The sequence below is a fragment of the Pithys albifrons genome, chromosome 4 (assembly GCF_047495875.1).
Source record: "Pithys albifrons albifrons isolate INPA30051 chromosome 4, PitAlb_v1, whole genome shotgun sequence".
In the NCBI taxonomy this organism is placed as follows: domain Eukaryota; kingdom Metazoa; phylum Chordata; class Aves; order Passeriformes; family Thamnophilidae; genus Pithys; species Pithys albifrons.
The window spans coordinates 23619770-23638684 of NC_092461.1; positions in this window are offsets into that span (position 1 = coordinate 23619770).

An 18915-nucleotide genomic window follows, 5' to 3' on the forward strand; every position below is an offset into this window, starting at 1 on the left:
GTGACATGCTCCATTCATTTCTAGTTGGAGCTATCTGCAATTCATGCACCAGCTCACAGAAAGTGACAGCTGGATGCTGCCCTTAATACACATGGTAAATTCTTTATGGGAAAAGCATAAATGTAACCAGGCAATCCAGGGTATGAGTGATGATGCACCATGGTGAAGGTGTCAAAAGTAGTTTCCACCAGTATACCTGCTGTGTTCCTGGAAGAGCTTTGGAAGGAAAAGAACCAGAAGTTATTGCAGCCTCCTGAAGGAGAAGTTCAGTTTCTGCTGTTGATTTCTTTTGAAATCTTCTTTTGAAAGAGAAGAACATTAATTCCTGCTGGTAAACAAAGCCAAATAAAGATGAATGAGAAGTCAACGGTTGCCAAGAAGTTTGAAAGACTACCAGAAAATTCTTCTTTATACCTCTTTCTCCTAAATTACTTTACATGCCTTGAGCAGCTATTCAGTTAAATATGCTTTTCCACCTTCCCAGTGTTTTTCCAAGTGATTTGAAGTACATGTGGTTCATACCAAAGGGGTCTTGTCACGAACACCATCATAGGCCAGTACAGACTCCTTTTAAATGTAAAAGTGCAAGTTGCTGATAGGAGGGAGAGCACTCAAATGTTAGTACCGCCTCAGGTAGCAGGCATCTTTGACTGCAAAGCAGTACTTGCTTTGATGTGTTTTTAGGAGGGTTTTGTGCAATGTACCACCTGGAATGAGAGTGAGAAATTGTCTTTAACAAGTAAATTGAAGTGTTTGAAGTGTGTGTTTAGCTTAATGACCACAGATAAACATACTGCAGCCTCTGTGTGGTTTGAAGTTATGATCTGCTGGATCAGGGCAATAGTGGAGAGCTAATGCATAAATCTGACAGTAGACAGCCCCGGTTTATAACAAGGTCATCTCATCTCTGTCACTGAAATTAATTTCAATAAATAGATTCTCTCCTCAGGACACTTTTTCAAGTGATCTGAGTTTTGCCACATGACATGTAACAAGAGCTCTAAAGTAATTGAGAGATTGAAGCAGCATTTTGTTTCTCAATACCTACAACCCTGTGTCCTCTAATGCTGATGCGGTTAAACAAATGATGAAAGCTTAAAAATACTCATTAACTCATGAAAGTAAACAGCTGGCATATCCAGCTTAAACTACATGGGCAAAGCACCAAAGGGTTTTTAAACATTTGGCCAGATTTTTCTCTACATAAGTAGAAACTAGTAAAAGGATAGGACCTCCCTGTTTCCAATTAAAAAAAATGTCTCCGAAGGATCCTTAGGAATGTCCTTAACTTCTTAAGAAGGCTAGGTTCACACTAAGGGCAAACAGTCTATTTTAAACAGACCGGCCTGCCACTGTGCATTGCTTCCAGCTCCACAGAACTGTCCTGCCTCTGGTTCCCTGACAGACTGACGAATCAGGAGTACCATTGCTCAGTAGATGACAACACTGGCAAAGTTAGTTATTCAATATCAGTAATGTAAAGAGATTATCCCCAGTGATTCAAGCAACTAGTCAAAATGTAATAGTTTGTAGTCAACTATTTCAATTAAATTAAATTCTTTCAATCCAGAAAAGAAGCATTTAGGTATCTCTAACTGAATCATCTGCTGGTGCCTATGGGTAAATCTACCAGATTCCTTGCGGTGAGGTAGAAATGAAGGGAGAAGAGTAGGGCAGGGCAAGGTGAAGGGAAAGGAAAACAAAGTTAACATCCAGCAATCTGCAAAGATGTTACCAAGCTAGCCAAAGGGAGCAAATTCAGAGGATCATACGTGGAAACAAATTCAGCTGAGACAGACACCCACCCTCATGTCACTCCTTCTGTACTCTCACTTTTTGTCAATCAGTAAGGCAGACATCCACAAAAGGGACTCACACAATTAAATTTCAGTTCCTAGGAAATACCTTGCCCTCCCTTCATGCATCAGTGCCTTCCTTCCGAAGCAAGGTAACACTTTGCACTGAACCTGAGAAATCACTTAAAAGGAAGTTTCACCTTTTCAGAGACAAAGGTAATTTAAAAAAACCCCAAACCAAAACAAACAAAACCCCATCTGTTTTATCAACACTAGTCAGAATCATGCTTTTACTCAAATAAAAATAACCTTTAACTTAGTGTAAAGGGACCCAAGCATTTCAGAAAGTGGAAAGCGGCCTTGTGGAAATCAGTAAGAGTCAATAGCAACTTTAGTATGATCCGTGTGTCATTTGAAGGATGTGATGGCTTCTCCAGGTTGCTCTGGATGCCACAGCACTGGGTGTTGCATTGAAGGATGCCAGAAGGCACCAGCACTGCCTCAGAGCTGTGTGTACCCTTAGGGAACAACTGAAAAGGATAGTAACCATAGAATCGCAGAATAGTGTGCCTTAGAAGGGACCTTTAAAGGTCAGCTATCCAAGCTCCCTGCAATGAGCAGGGTCATCTTCAGCTTGATCAGGTTACTCAAAGTGGAACCTGACCTTGAGTGTTTCCAGGGATAGGGCATCCAAAGCTTCTATGGGCAACCTGCGCCAGTGTTTCACCACCAAAAATTTCTTCCTTATATCTAGTCTGAATCAACCCTCTTTCAGTTTGAAGCCATTTCCCCCCTGTCCTATCACCTCATGCTCTAGTGAAAAGTCCCTCCTCACCTTTCTTGTTGATCCCCTTCAGGTACTGGAAAGCTATTCTAAGGTCTTCCTGCAGTGTCCTCTTCTCCAGGCTGAACAACCCCAGCTCTCTCAGTTTTATCTCCCACAAGAGGTGCTCCAGCCCTCTGATCATCTTGGTTGCCCTCCTATGGACTCACTCCAACAGGTCCACAACTTTCTTGTGCTGAGGACCCCAGAGCTGGATGTGGCACTCCAGGTGGGGCCATACCAGAGCAGAGGAGCAGAATCCCCTCCCTTGCCCTGCTGGCCATGCTGCTTTTGATGCAGCCCAGGACACAATTGGCTTTCTGGGCTGCAAGTGCATATTGCTGGGTCATGTCCAGCTTTTCGTTCATCAAAACCTCTGTTTACAGTTAGAGCTTTGATTTTGTCTATCTCTGCACCTGCTCAAAGCCGATCAGAACCTTAGTTTTCATATTGTTACATGTGGGGCAGTTTTGGCTACTTGGTAACTTTATTGCCAGGATATTTGAAGACTCACAACATGCTCTACAACAAACAGGCTTTTCCTAAAGAATGCCTGACAATATTTATATCTCGTAATCTTGCAATATTACTTGCAAATTCCAGTCTGTGTTCATGATGTGCAATAAAACAAACTGGGTTATGTTGTGCTAGGCAAGATGTGAAACAAGCATCTGGTTTGTATTTTTGATATAATATAGAAATATTGAGATCAGTACAAATGAATTGTCCATCCAGATGGGAAAGTCATCTAATTCTGTATCCTGATGGCTCAGAGGGGAGAGTCAGAATCTTGTCCTGGGGATCAGAATGATTCATGCTGGAATGGAGGTGATCTCATTCAATCTCTTGCTCCAAAAAGACCAACTGGGACATTAGATCATATTGTTCAGGGCTTTGTCCGCCTGAATTTCAGATACCTCATAAGGTGGACATATCATCACCTCTCTGTTCCAGTGCTTAGTCACCCTCTGAGGGTTTCACCCTTTTTTCTGTCCAACTGGAAGCATGGCTGCTGGCTCTTGTCTTCTCTCCTGAGAACCTCTGAGAGAGGTCTGCATTTGTGAGAAGCAAATACAACCAGTTCAAAAAGAGAGAAAAGACTTGTTACATTTTCCCCATTACCCTCTCAAGGTGACATCTCAGTGTTTAATCCTCCCCAAACCATCCACCAAGCAGAGGTCTCCCATAAACTGCCTACAGCAGCACCCAAATCTCATCACCATGTTGGTAGTCTCCATCTAAAATTCAAGTGTTTGAAGAGTTTTATATTTTTCCTCCAGTTCTCTTTCCTTTGTATTGACTATGGAGGGCCACTTGTCATGGTATCCTCCATTTATTTGTCTCTCATTAGGTTTTTCCTTGTTCAGCTTGCCTTGCAATAGTCTCAGTTTTTTAACTGAAACAAATAGCCTTGTAGTTGCCACAAATTTTGATAATACAGTGCTCACATCTCTATTCCAACTGTCCAAGTATTTAATAGATTACACAGATCAACTGTTGAAGCTTAATGTTTTTAAACATTTTGACATTTCTATCTCCTGCCACCCTGAAAACTGATTTCTCTGTCCTATTCTGTTTGCTCTACCATGGTCAGATTTGTAGCCATAAGAAGATTCTGCATTTTTATAGCTGCCAAGAAAGGACTTCCTCAATGTTTTTGAATGATTAATTACATTGTGTTGTTCTTATAATCTTTTTTTTTTTTTTAAGTTTTAAAATTTCTTTATTTCAAACAGTCAGTTAAACCTACTTGCCAGCTGCAGGCATAAGGTTTACAGGCTCTCGGTTCTGAGGATCACTCAGAAAGCTTTTTTTTTTTAAATCTGAAAGAAAGAGGCAACCAGAACAAAGCTAACACTCAGCATTTTGTATCTCTTTAACCCTCTAGTACAAAATCAAGATTCAGTGAGAAATTAATTTTAATATGTAATAGATATTTTATAAATTATATTATTTCTATAGATAGATTGTATAATGCAATATTATACACATATTTTATACAATCTATAATATAAACAGGAAAACTGTTTACATTGTATATATAATAAACCATAACAATTCAAAAAGTCTTCAGGGTGGCCTAGTTCTGGCCTTCCAGTGCTTGAAGGGAACTTACATGAAAGATGGAAGGCAGGACAGGGTGACATGGCTTCAAACTGAAAGAGAGATTAGGTTTAGGTTAGATATTAGGAAAAAAATCTTTACCGTGAGGGTGGTGAGGCACTGTGGATGCCACATCCCTGGAAGTGTTCAAGGCCAGATTGGATGGAGCTCTGAGCAACTCAATCTAGTGAAAGGTGTCCTTCCCCATGTCAGGGAGGTTGAAACTAGATGGTTTTTGGGGTTCCTTCCAACCCAGGCCATTCCATGATTCTATGAAATAATATGTGACATGTTATTATGCAATTTAATAGTACATAAAATTTTAACATATAATTATATTGGCATATGCATATTTTATGTGCTTTCCATTATATAAATTTATAACAACCTACATATAGAGCATATAGTGAATGTAATATAATGTGTAATATAACATATAACTTACCAATATTCAGTAAAATTTAAAAATAGTATAGATTAAACATAAACATTTATCATAAATTTAAACTGATAAAAGTAATCTGAGTATGTATATTTAATAAACATTGAATATAGGGTATGCATTAATATTTACCATGTGTTATATACTATAACATAACTTTGTTTGCAGCCCTTCAGTGTCAGGCTTATGCCACTTCCAAACTCTTGACTACAAACCAACTGGGCCTAATCTTCTATGTGCCATTTTGGTTTGGTACCTACTATTTTGTTCCCCAGTTTGTTCTGGTACTTCCCGTCCTCACAAGATTTTGTCATCATTCCCAAGCCCAGAACTGGCATGTCTTCAATATTGTCTGCAGAGGCGGATGCTGCTAGGAACTAACATTGGCTTCCTAGCAATGGCCTTAATTGCTCCCTCCAAGCACTAGAGAGAGCTGCTCTTGCATGGACACATTTCCCTCAGGAGCTGGAACCAGTAAGTGCATCAGTGCTTAATCGTGCTGCTCACTCCTGGAAAGCTGCAGTTCCGGCGCTGTACATACACACAATGCCCCAGGGACATCTTTTCCTTTTAACATTAGATATTTGACATTCAAAATCCTTCTAACATCCCTCTCACCCACAGCCAGCTGCAATATCTTAATTTGCTTATTATTCTAAATGTTTCAGGATTGCTCTGCCTCAGGAGTCTTTCCCAGCTTCCCAAGTTTCTCCTAGTGCTTAGCTCCTTTGGCCTCCCACTTTCCATTCATCCCTTCTCCCTAAAGCTTCCCTGGCCTCACAGCCTCCCCAAGGGTCGCGCTCATTTCAATTCTCTGCTAGGAAGAACAGAGCCCTTTGTGAATGGATGCAACCTTACAGGAAGAAGCAGGCATGCAGCATTAAAAAGCATATCCAGAGCCAGGCCCCACAAGCTTTTCTCCTGCACCAGGAAAGCACTGCAAGAACACAGTGCTTATTGGAAGGAGCTGCTTTGTGTGGCATTTGCAATGGTTCTGCTTGTCTACCTTTGAGAAGTATTGCTCAGGCACATTGTTCTCAGTATCCTGGGCTCCTACAGACCCATCCTACATCCTTCAGGGGTGCAGGAGACAGAAGTTTTGAATACTATATTGAACAAAGCCACCCCTTTCTGAAGAACATTGGCATATGACAAGAGCTTGCGAGACTGCTATAACAAGCTGCATTTGCTTCAGCTTCTTTTGACAGGTTGTTTCTGGGCGTCCCTTACTTGTGCCATACATGAGAGCAATTTGTTGCTGGTAGCACACACCTTCCAGGCCCAAGGGGGTGAGCAGCACCAGAGCCAGAATCAGTGCTCTTTGAGCCCAGTCAGGGGTCTGGAGGCAAATACAGTGATTTCCAGTAATCATGATATATTCTTTAGATTCCTATTCTCAGATTTTGCATAGAAACAATAGTTGGCATCTTTGCTTGGTGCAACCAGCCATAAGCTCATGTGTTTGAGCTGTTCGAGACTTTTTATAATCCTTTTATGATCAGCATCTGCTGTTCATTCTTGCACAGTAAAGCTCTTCCATTAGCAGTTTCAGCAGTTAGCCTGATAAAAGTTATCATCTGTATACTTCTCTCTACATTGTCTCTGTAAATCAATGATAATTTGTTGATAGTCACTCATCTCCTAACCTCTGTTATCCCATAGGCTGTCATTTCTCTTTTTTTTGTGTGTTAAACACATATACTGTATTTCAGGAAAATACACTACTTCAGTACAGCTGTGTATAGCATTACTCCATCCAGCACTCTAGGCTTGGAGGAGAGTGGCTGGAAAGTGGCCCAGTGAAAAAGGACCTGGGGGTGTTTATCAGCAGCTGGCTGAACATGAACCAGCAGCGTGCCCAGGTGGCCATAGGCATCCTGGCCTGTATCAGAAAGAGTGTGGCCAGCAGGACCAGGGTACTGATCATTCCTTTGTACTTAGCATGGTAAGGCCACGCTTCCAGTGCTGTGTTCAGTTCTGGGCCTCTCACTACAAGAAGGTGCTGGAGCACATCCAGAGAAAGGTAATGAAGCTGATGGAAAAGCAATAGAGTGCAAGTCTTATGAGGAATGGCTGAGGGAGCTGGGGTTGTTTAGCCTGGAGAAAAGAAGACTCAGGGGAGTCCTTATCACTCTCTACAATTACCTGAAAGGAGCTTGTAACCAGATGGAGGTCGGTCTCTTCTCTCAAGTAGCAAGCAATAGGACAAGAGGAAATGGCCTCAAGTTGTTCCAGGGAAGGTTCAAAATCCTCAAATTGCTGGCTGATGTCATTGCAAAACCTCTCTTGATGATTTTGGAGTGGTCTTGGGAATCTGGAGAGGTCCCAGCTGGCTGGAGGCTGACAAACGCTGTCCCAGTTTTCAAGAAGGGCAAGAAAGAGGACTTCAGAAAAAACAGGCCTTTCAGTCTCACTTCAGTGCCTGGTAAAGTTATGGAGATTATTCTGAGAAGTATTGAAAAAACTGAAAGACAGCACAGTCATTGGTCACAGCCAGCACAGCTTCATGAGAGGAAAGTCCTGCTTATCAAACCTGATCTCCTTCTGTGACAATGTAACCCACCTGGTTGACCAAGGGAAGCCAGTTAATGTAATATTTTTGGATTTCAGTAAAGCTTTCAATACTGTCTCTCACAGGATCCTGCTGGACAAAATGCCCAGCATACAGCTGGATAAACACATCATGTGGATGAGCAATTGGCTCATGGGTTGAGCACAGAGGGTAATAGCAAATGGGGTGACACCAGACTGGTGACTTGTCACTGGTGGGGTTCCTCAGGGCTCCATCTTAGGCCCTGTGCTCTTCAACTTTATAAATGACTTGGATGCATGACTGGAAGGGAAACTGAGCAAGTTTGCAGATAACCCAAAACTGGGAGGAGCTGTTGACTCCCTCGAAGGCAGGGAGGCCCCGTAGAGACCTGGACAAATTAGAGGACTGAGCAATCACCAACCATATGAAGTTCAACAAGGGAAAGTGCCCGATTCTGCACCTGAAATGGGGCAACCCTGGATGTACATGTGGAGTGGGGAATGAGATGCTGAAAAGCAGTGCTATGGAAGGGGACCTGGGGGTCCTGGTCGATGGCAAGTTGAATATGAGTCAGCAGTGCCCTGGCAGCCAGGAGGGCCAGCCATGTCCTGGGGGGCATCAGGCACAGTATCACCAGCTGGTTGAGGGAGGAGATTGATTCCATGAAAGGGCCAGCTACCTTTTTTATCCACCACATTTTGCTGAATGCCCTCCCTGCATGAGCAGGTAAGCACTGGAGTAGCTGCCCAACAAGACAGTGGACTCTCCTCCCTGGGACATTCCCAAGACTCACCAGGACTCTGAACAACCAGGTGCAGGGGGGGCTTACTGCACAGCCTTGCCAAGTCCCTTCCAACCCAATCTGTTCCACTGTTTCCATGGTCCTACACATTGGTTTAGTGGACAGAGCTGATTTGAAACACAGCCTTGTTTGCCTCAGAGCACAGCCTGGAAATTCATCTAGAGAGACGGAAAATGACATCATTTTTTGTAGACAGCTTGCACGCTACAAATAATGTATCAGGGAAATAGCCTGTTTCATTATGTTTACCTTCTCAGATTAAATCTGATTTAATGTGCTTTTCTATAAACTTCAGGAAAGAATTGGGCTGAGTTTGGCTCTCCTTTCAATATAGTTCACAGAGGTCAACAGCATTACCCTGTTATCACAGCACTGTACCAAGGCAACCTGGAGTACAAAATGTTAATGTTATTCCCTGTGCTCAGACTCACCATTTCTATTACATTGCCCCTCCTATTTCTTCTCCAAGGGAACAGCACAGTCTCTGTAATAGCATGGTCAGAGGTTTTGTATTATTTTAACCCTGCAAACCCTTTTGTATGACATCAGTTCCTAACAAAGCATGTCACTTCCATGACCTGTTCCCACTTGTCACAGGAAAACATTAAAGAGTTAGTTCTTACTTGAGGGTTTTGAGTTAGGTATTCTGTGAGTTTTCTCAAACACCAGATGCAGATTCAAATCCTATTTGGATGTGAAAAGTAGAATAACTGGATTCTCCCTAGGAAGCAAATAAATTGTTCATCAGTTGTGGTGACTGCTTTTGTTATTTGACACATTTTCCCTAGTTTTTTTTAATCTCATCTTTTTTTTTTCCAGTGTTGCTTGAAAAGGCTTTGGCAAAACAAAACCAATAAACAATATTTTTATCAGAATGAAAACCCAGATTAGCTAATATCTGAAACCATTCAGTTAAACATTGAAATCCCACCCCCAGGGAAGTAAGGCTCAGTTGCCTAAATGCTGCCTCCAACTGCCTTTAAGATGTTCTAGAGCATTGGAAGTATCTCCATGGGACTGGATGACTTTCTGTGGGACCTACTGGAGGCCCATGAGCACACATGTATTACTTCTCTCCACAGACCATTTCTTTTTGAGACAGTCTCATGATCCATCTAGAACAAAGCAAACTACTTGCCTGCTATCAACACTTTTCACCAGTATTTCTTCTCTAGAGAGGAACTTCCCAACTTTCTTGGAACATATAATAGTCCCACCAAGATGAGCATCTCACACCTCTCCTTCCTTTCATACTGTCACTTCCTTTTTGAGGAAATGGTGAACTTGAAACTCCTGCATTCCATGATTTTTCCACATACCAAGTGGCAATATCTTACACCCCCTCCCAGTCAAAGTTCAGGTCTGGGCACAGTACTAGGCTGGTGCTTGTTTGGGTGGGTGGCAATCTCTTAGCCAAAGGTAAAAGGGAACATGGGTTTTCCTGTGCTGTGTAGTAACCAGATAATCCTGCCCTAATTTTCTTTTTAATTTTTCTTTTAGGAAATGAAAATGTTCTAAAGCTGTTCAGATCTGCCCTTTCTATATGAAATTCACAGTCATTAGGTACAACGCATCCTCTGCCTCCAGAGACAATGTAACATTTACAGCTGAACTTATGACTTAATGAAAACAGGAACAATTCAGATCTGTAGACGCTTCACATTACTCATGTACCGCAGCTCCTTTCAGCTGGGAGGGAATGCAGTATTTTGAAACACAGCACACAATTCACCAGCCTTGTAGCTTCTGCAGTGTTAACAAACAGTATGGGGTAGTGGTACAAGCTCGTTTCTACTACAGCAACCTAACACTAACAATTTCATCAGCAGTTTCAACTCTTTTATCCTCTGATTTATGATACAGTTGAATCAACAGTGAAGTTATTCTGACTGCATTTTGGCAGACACTACTGAATTAACTTGAATTACAGAAAACAAAAAGCACCAGCAATACTAACCTACTGTCCATTGTCAGTAGGAGATCCACTGTGGGCTGGTTTAACACCAGTTAGACATGTGCATGTGCTTCTCTAATAGCTAAATGCAGTATTTTCATGTCTGAATAGCCAGAGGGTTGGTGTACTAAGCAACAGTCTCAGGGGGCTGTGGTTGTCTGTACATCACTGAAGGCATTCACCCAGGAAGTGATCCAAGAATCAGGAAAAGACTGAAGTTTGAATCAGCTCTGGAGGTGAGCTGCTCCAACCCCCTCCTCAAAGCAGAGCTGCCTGCCTAGATAGGCTTGCTCAGGGCCTTACTCAGACAAATTTTGAAGGAGATCTCCAAGGACAGAGATCCATATCTCTCTGGGTCACTTGGCCCAGTTCTCAGCTCTTTTTGTGGGAAATAATTTTTTCACGTCCCACTGGAGTGTCTCTGCTGTTGGATCTTTGTATCCTTTGCTATGAGTCCCATCATTTTGTCCTGAAAAGTGGCTTTGCCTTTTCTAAGCCACCTGTTATTTACTGGAATAGAGTAATAGATCTCACTTATAATTTCTTCTCCAGGCTGAACACACACGTTCCCCCCAACTTCTTCTTGCAGGGCATGTGCTCCAGCTTCCTAGCACATCAGTGATCCTTCACTGGTGGACTTTTAAGCAACAAAAGGACTCATAAAAACAGTGTAAATCTTTCTGTTTGCTAAAGTGAATGTAAAAAAAATACATACATATAAGGAAGAAATATGTGCAAAATGAGATTCAGCTTAACAAGAGAATCTCAGCATAACAAGATATTCTCTGCACCTTGTTGAATGGCCCAAAGAAAACAAATATATTCAAGAGAAAAGAATCCGTAGATGATTTTAAGCTGAATTGCCTGTTACTTCTTTTGAACTTGTGTTCTCAATGTAGTAATTAATGTATCTAAAACAATGACCTTGCCCTTTAAAAAATAGAGGCTGTTCATGCACGGAATACCAATTAAAAGGTCTCAGGACCAGAGGAAGAACAAGATAGAGAGTAATGAAGTAAGTTAGACCTAACAAAATAAAATCTCCAAATTAGACAAGTCTCATAAGCATCTTCTAAGAATACCTGGAAAAGTGACTTTCACTGTCTCAGAAGACTTAGCAGTCATCTGAAAAACTGAGTTATGGCAGATTAGAAAAGAGCATACATCTTTAAAAGGCTGAGAGATGCTGGGAAATAATGGGAAAATCAGCTTAACTTCAAGGCTGTCAATCTGCCACCTTTCACAAGCTCTAAATTATTTTTACCAATAAAAAAATAAATCCAGATAGCCTAAGATGATTTTGCAGAAATCAATTTAAACTCACCAGAACCCTGCCATGAAATATATTACTAAGGTTTAAAAGAGTAATTTTTCTAAGGTGAAGACCGTTTCAGATCAGCTGAGTGCACTTGGCTCTCTACACTCAGATTCAATGTTAGGACATTATAGGATACAGAAACATATATAAAAGATAAGCTTACTTTAAACTCCCCAAGGTCTGTGTCTATGCAAACGACAAGTTTGAAAAGAGAGAACAGACTGACCGAAACTGCAAAACTCAAGGTGGTGTTAAAACATCCATAGAAGCAATTAAAGCTACAAAAGAAAAGTTGCAGTGTCCAACCCGTTTGAAAAGTGGGTGCTTGCTTTCTCTTCTTCTAAGCAGCCATTTGGGAAGGTGTCAACTCATTGTTCTGGGAGATTCTTGCTTAAATTCTAACAACACTAAGAATCACAAAACGATTTGGGTTGGAAGGAACCAAATCATCTAGTTCCAACCCCTCTTCCAAGAGCAGGGACACCGTCCAGAAGACCAGGCAGATCAAAGCCTTGTCCAGCCTGGCCTTGAACACTTCCAGAGACGGGGAATCCACAACTTCTCTGGGAAACCTGTTTCTGTGCCTCTCCACCCTAACAGTAAGGAATTTCTTTCTGGTATCCAATCTAAACCCACCACCTCTCGGTGTAAAACCATTCCCCCCTGTCCTTGTAAAAAGTCCCTCTTAAGCTCTCTTTAGGTACTGGAAGGTGCTATAAGGTCTCCCAGAAGCTTTCTCTTCTCCAGGCTGGACAATCCCAACTCTCTCTGTGTTCATAGGAAAGGTGCTCCAGCCCTCTGATCATCTTCATGGACCTCCTCTGGACTCACTCCAACAGGTTTGTGCCCTTCTTGTGCTGGGGACCCCAGAGCTGGATGCGGAACTCCAGGTGGGATCTCATGAAAGCAGAATAGAGGGTAAGAATCACCTCCCTGGACCTGCTGGTCACATTACAGAAAAGAGAAGGAGGTTTATTAAAAAAAGGTGGAATCTGATTATGGGCCAGTAACATGCAATTCTGAGAGAAGGTAACAGCTCAAATACCTCCTCTTTCTCCACAGTTTACAGAAGTTTTTCACCATTGTAAAAGGTATCCTGTTGAAAATGGGAAGATCCCTTAGCATTATGAGGGTCTTACACTAAATGGTGCTCAAACTCTGGCCACCCTGGCAATTTAGAGGCCTCTTATCAACAGACCAAACCTAAGAAAACATAGTATCTTCATCCAGCCCTCTGTCATAGTTATCCTTTCAATTAATATTTCTTTTTCTAGGTTGGATTCAGCTCTCCTTTTGATCAGAAACTCCATTACCTAAAACCTAACCTGCAGGTTTAAGAGGATTTCAGGCTACGGCAGAGAATTCCCAATCAGAAACCCTGACAGGCCCTCAGAGGTGGGGATGAGCATCAGTCTGCACTGCTGTGTCACCAGTGCTCTGAGATTGTCCCCAGTAGTGGATCCATTACACACCAACCCAGACAGCAGGACTCGGTGCACTCGAACGCTCTTTCCCTGCAGGACATATGTGTGTAGGCAATGCACAAAGCCAGGAGCTTCAGGCTCTTCCTTTTTATACCATGATGCAATTTCTGCCCTTTGGGTCCCTTCTGTACTGCTAGCAGAGCTGAGAAATATGTTTTCTACCTCCATAGCCCAAATTTCTACAAAAATGTACATACTGATTCACAGAGTTGAGATCATGAGGCATTCCCAGAAGCTGCAGTCTCTTCCACATGTAGTAGTACATAGTTTTGGTCCAAAAAGAAGGTATTTATTTTTGCATTAAAGATTATCCACACATAAAACATGGTATTTTTAAAATCATCACTCAAAGTAATTCACATTACCATCATGACTGTTAACCATTTAAAAAGCCCCTAACTAATGATTACTGAAAAATCTTTGCATTTTATTTTCTTTTTGAATTCAAGGGATCTTTGCACAAAGCTAGTTGTATCTTCTTGTTGTTCAGTAGATCTGCACAGATTTTATTTTTTTTTAAAACATTAAGAGAAAAGCAATTTGAAAAATTAAGAGTATGAAAATTAAGTTACAAGGCACAGAGTATGCTAGAATAAATACAGCAGCATAAACTTCCTGATATTCTAAACAGGCATGAAGCAGCCAGGAGGTTGAGGGTAGTGATTATTCCACTTCAACTTACCACTTGTGAGGCAGTATCTGCAGTATAAAGGGCAGTAGGGGTCCTCCATTAGAAGATCTGCCAACAAACTGGAGAAGCCCACCAGTGAAGGCCCACTAAGGTGGTTTGGAGGCCCAGTGTACAACCAGGGAGGAGGGGAGGAGAGAGCTGTTTGTGTGTCTGAGAGAAAAGACTGCTATGGGGGGTTTCATCTGCTCTCTTCAACACTTCAAAAGGTGGTTGAAGAGAAGATGGAGCCAAACTATTCTCAAGGGTACACAGTGACAGGGCAAGAAGCAACTGGCAGGAGTTACAGCAGGGAATATTCCATCTGCACAGATGGAAAAACTTCTTCCCCATGGGAATGGTTAAGGATTAGAAGAGCTTGTCATGGGCGGTGGTTGAAGTGCTATTCTCAAAAGATGATATCAAGGCTGGTCTGGACAAAGTTTGGAACAAACTGGCGCTGACTTGAAGTTAACCCTGCCCTGAGGAGTTTGCATCAGGTGACTTCCAGAGGCCCCTTCCAACCTAAATACTTCTGGTTTCTGTGATTTCATAATCAGAAAAACTCCCAGTGACTGTCTCCTAATGCACTGTCTGTCCTCAGCTGCTCTCTCTTGTCGAGTCTGTATCTGCAAGCCCCAACTGCCTCACTTCTCCATGGCAAGCATGTGGAACCTACAAGGCTGCCTAATTAAACATACATTCCTGTAACATTTCAAAAACAGCTGCTGAGAACCATCCTTCAGTTAGCTCACCTGGAATCATTTGATTACCCACCACACAGCTTCACATCCCATGTATCTGCATCCAGCACCAGGACTGTTACTGGGCAGCTTCTGCTCTGTCCTCGCTTACTTCTTTTTCTTTGGGTGAAGAAACTAACCAAATATTGATAATAAGCAAGTGGGTTTCAAAAGAAACATCAGAAAGCTTTAATTATGCTGGTTGTAATTACATTTGTATTTCTTACTACCATGTTACAACAGTGTTAAGTTCATGGTGCTGTTTGCTACCATGCAGAACCTGGAATTTCATTCTCCAGGAGATCTACATTTGTAAAAATTCAGGTGATGGAGAATGAAGAGTTGAAAATGGAGAGTTTCCTACAGGGGTAAATTGGCTTTAAAATCACTTGGAACAACTGAAACAGACATTTTTAGTATTTCAGGTTGTTTCCAACTCCGTCTTCACTGTCCTAACGTATCTAGCTGAAAACATGGGCACACAGCTGAACAGTGTATCAGACTAACAGCTGGCCAGGGAGACATTCAAACATACAAGGGCAAGAAATCCTGATAACACAGTGTTCAGGGTATCACCTTGTTGCACAATGAGTTAGTTGGTAAATTTGAAGCATGAGAAGCCATAGAAAGTAGGGGGGTTGTTCTCAAGAGCCTCCTTGATAGATTTCCAGGTTGGTAAGCGCTGGAAAGGATTCAGAGGAGGCTGCCAGAAGTCTGATTGCTGTGTTCCCAAGGATACTTTTTTTCCCCTCCCATAAGTTGGTATTTTCCAGATGACAGGAATTCTGTAAGAGCATTTTGTGGACAGATATTTCATTATTTAAATATTAGAAATAATATACTATACTGTCTTCAGTGCTCAGTACTCCTGCTCATCAGCATTTTCATGTCAAATTCCTCTGCCATGACCTAGTCATAACGAAACAACTAGCCCAGGATCCCTTCAGGGCAGCCAAGGACTCCCAGACTCCTAAAAAACTAACCTGTGCGGGATACAATTCAATCAGTACCTACTGGCTTAGGTCCAGTTACAAAGAATTGCAGAAGGACTTAACAAGACTGAGCAACTGCGTGATAAAACAGCAAGTGAAATTCAATGCAGATAAAAGTTATTTATGTGGGAGAAAAATAATGTTGCCACTGTATGTAAAAGAACAGGTTCTCAATTGTCACTCAGAACATAATAATGAGGTTATGGCAGCTAATTCCACTGAAACATCAGCTTGATGGCATTTAGTGGCATTAAAAAACACCAACCAGTGGACTTTGAGGATAGAACAGGGGGCAAATGCTTCCACAAATGCCACATCCTAAGAATCATGTGCAGGTTCTTCCCCCTGGAAAACAACATGAAAACTGAGAAAGCTCAGAAATATTTGATAAAGATCACGAAAGGTTTGGAGTAGTCTCTATACAGGTAACAAGTAAGGTAGGACTCTTCAGCTTGGAAAAAAGATGACTGATAAGGGGTATGACAGAAGACAATAAAATCACCAGTGTCCTGAACAAACTAGCCAGCAATCAGTTACTTGTTGTCACTTTAAATGCAAGAAATGGGGATCACTGAACAATACTATTTGGAGCTAAAATAATACTTCATACAACAGGTAAATTTTTGAGGATCCCTGTGATAGGATGTTATGAGTTCTAAAAGTTCACTTTGTCTCAGAAAGAAAATTAATGGAGTAGAAGCCCAAAGTAGTCCAAGAAATCCCTGAGGTCTGAAAGAATATTCTGGGTAAGGATGATTGTACAATCACTCCATTTTACATAAAGTTGCCCATTGTTTTGGCCACTGTTATCAGTTTTCCCCAACAGGCAAAAGACCATTGCTAACACACCTGAAAGCCTTTGAGCTACACATAAAGAGAACTAGGGAGAAATCTTTACTTTCAAGGGATGACAAAACAGAGAATGGGAAGAGAAAAAACATCAGAAACACATGTAGGTACTCAGGTGAGGCAGGAGCATACAGGCACAGTCCCCCAAGTGATGGCTTGGTGACAAAGTGTCTAAAATTACCCATCCTGCCAAAGCCACACATGGAAACTTATTTAAGGAAAACCTGGCTACACAGCCAAACACCTCTGTAGCCAACAGCCTGCTTAAACCCTAACTGAATAAAAATATGTAGTGTAGAAAAAACTTCAATTTATAACTCAAGCACCCCATGCCCCATGAAGAAAACTGCATTTTAGCCAAAACAACAGTACTCAGGTTTGTTTAAGGAACATAAAGCAGCAAATTAAATAATAATTAAATCATCATCATGGCGAGGCTTCATGCATGAAGATTTGGGAAGGGCTCTACCCATGTGGGTGTGTCCTTCGAGCCTCTGCAGTGGATTTTTTAGGTGAGGCACAGCGTGTGCAGAACTGGCCCCACCCTTAAACTCCTATCATCTGTCAAGCAAGCTGTGACAATGACAGTGAAGTGACAGTGAAGTCCTCAGAACTAGAACCTACAGCCCCTGGTATTCCCAGGAGGTCTCCCATCCAAGTACTAACCAGGGCTGACCCTGCTGTTTTGAGATCACCCTGAATAATGAAATACAACTAGGTATTTGGTACATGCAGGAATGGTAGGTGTGGAAAATCCACATGGAAAGAAAAAAGTGCAGACAGGGTACATACCCAGGTGAGCAGCAGGGTACAGGCAGGCTGTGTCCCTCCAAAATGGGCCCGTGCTGGGCATGGGCAGCCTCCCCATCTCTGTGTGGCCCCAGATGCCCCCACCCTACTGCTGACCGACCTTCCCAAGTGCAGCTGCGAAGCCCAGTGGCAAGGACATGCAGCGCTGCGAGCAGCCAGCCAACTTTATTGGGACATTTGTTGGGAATAACAGAACTGCTGTTGTATCCATGCTGCTTTGCTGGGGGTTGTTTACAAGACTTGTCCTGGAGGGAGAGCAGGGAGAGACAGAGTGCCGAGTTCAGCTCTGGCAGCAATGCAGCATGAGCACACCACAGACTGTTTTCCAGGGTGGAGGTTTCCTGCTGCAAGAAAGAAACGCATCGATTTCCCTTTGCTACAGCCTCAGAAAGGGGTTGTTACATGAGCTTTCTTTTAATGCCAAATCTAAATTTGAAATTCATAGGCAGGAATTTTTCAAGAGGTCTGTATACTTTGAGAAGCTTCACTGACATTTAACAGGATTCAGACATTCAAAAAAAAAAATCACCCTGGTGGCATTAGGCTGTGGCATATGAATTTTGCAGCAAACTAACGTAAGGAAATTCTAACACATTTCCAAAAGTAACAAATTACTAATATTAGGTAAATGTTGAAGAAAAGCATCCCATGTGGTCCATTCCCTCTTTATCTTTCTAAGTAATTCAGTCAACAGATTTTCTTAAGGATCCAGCAGTAGCTCCTGAGGACATCTCCATGCAGAACACCATCACACTACTCATTTAGATGCATAGAATTTTGTCTATTTCCCCCTCTATCACACATAAAATCCCCTGCCATCAGTGCAAACATCTACAGCCAAATGTTTCTAAAAACCAGGAATGCTGACTAGAGAAATCTCACATTTAACAGGGACTGCTTACGAGGATGGACCGCAGCATAGGAGTAGCACAGAGCTCAGCAATGACAGACAAACAAAACACACTCCATTTCTTCGGGCCCTCAGCCTGGGAAGCTAGGACAGTGTTTTCAGCCACTATCCAGAGAGTTTTAGGCATCTTTCTTTCTGGCTATCAGGGTAAGAGTAACTGGGACAGAGCAACTGGTGTAAGCAAACTCACGGCATTAAAAGACCCCCAAACAATAAATCTGCAACCTCTGGATTTGGTTGGAACTATGGCATAAAACTGTTGATCAGCACAAGAAAATAAGACGCTGAGTTTCTTGGCTGAAATCTCCCACTTGCACTTGACAGGAAAAAGCACCTCCAAAAAGCCAAGAGCAAAACAAAATTTCATAGGTAATGCAGGAAAATGGGCTGCTCAGAGGATTTAAAATAATGCAGTTGCAAGCTCTTCCCTCTTACAAGTTTAAGTTATACCCAATTTCATTCACTTTATGATCCAAGAACCTACTTTTCCTCAGCATCCGGATAAAAGATTTCTATTCTCATTTTAGTCTGCCAGTGGTAAGCTCAGTCACGAAAAGTAATCAGGAATGTTAATTTTCTAATTTGCTTTCCACTGATTTGTCTGGATTGTCTGTATAAACAAGTATTCTTACCAGCTTAACTTGTCATAAACTGGTATTCTTTGCTGAGTCAGTGACTGAAAAGAGCTT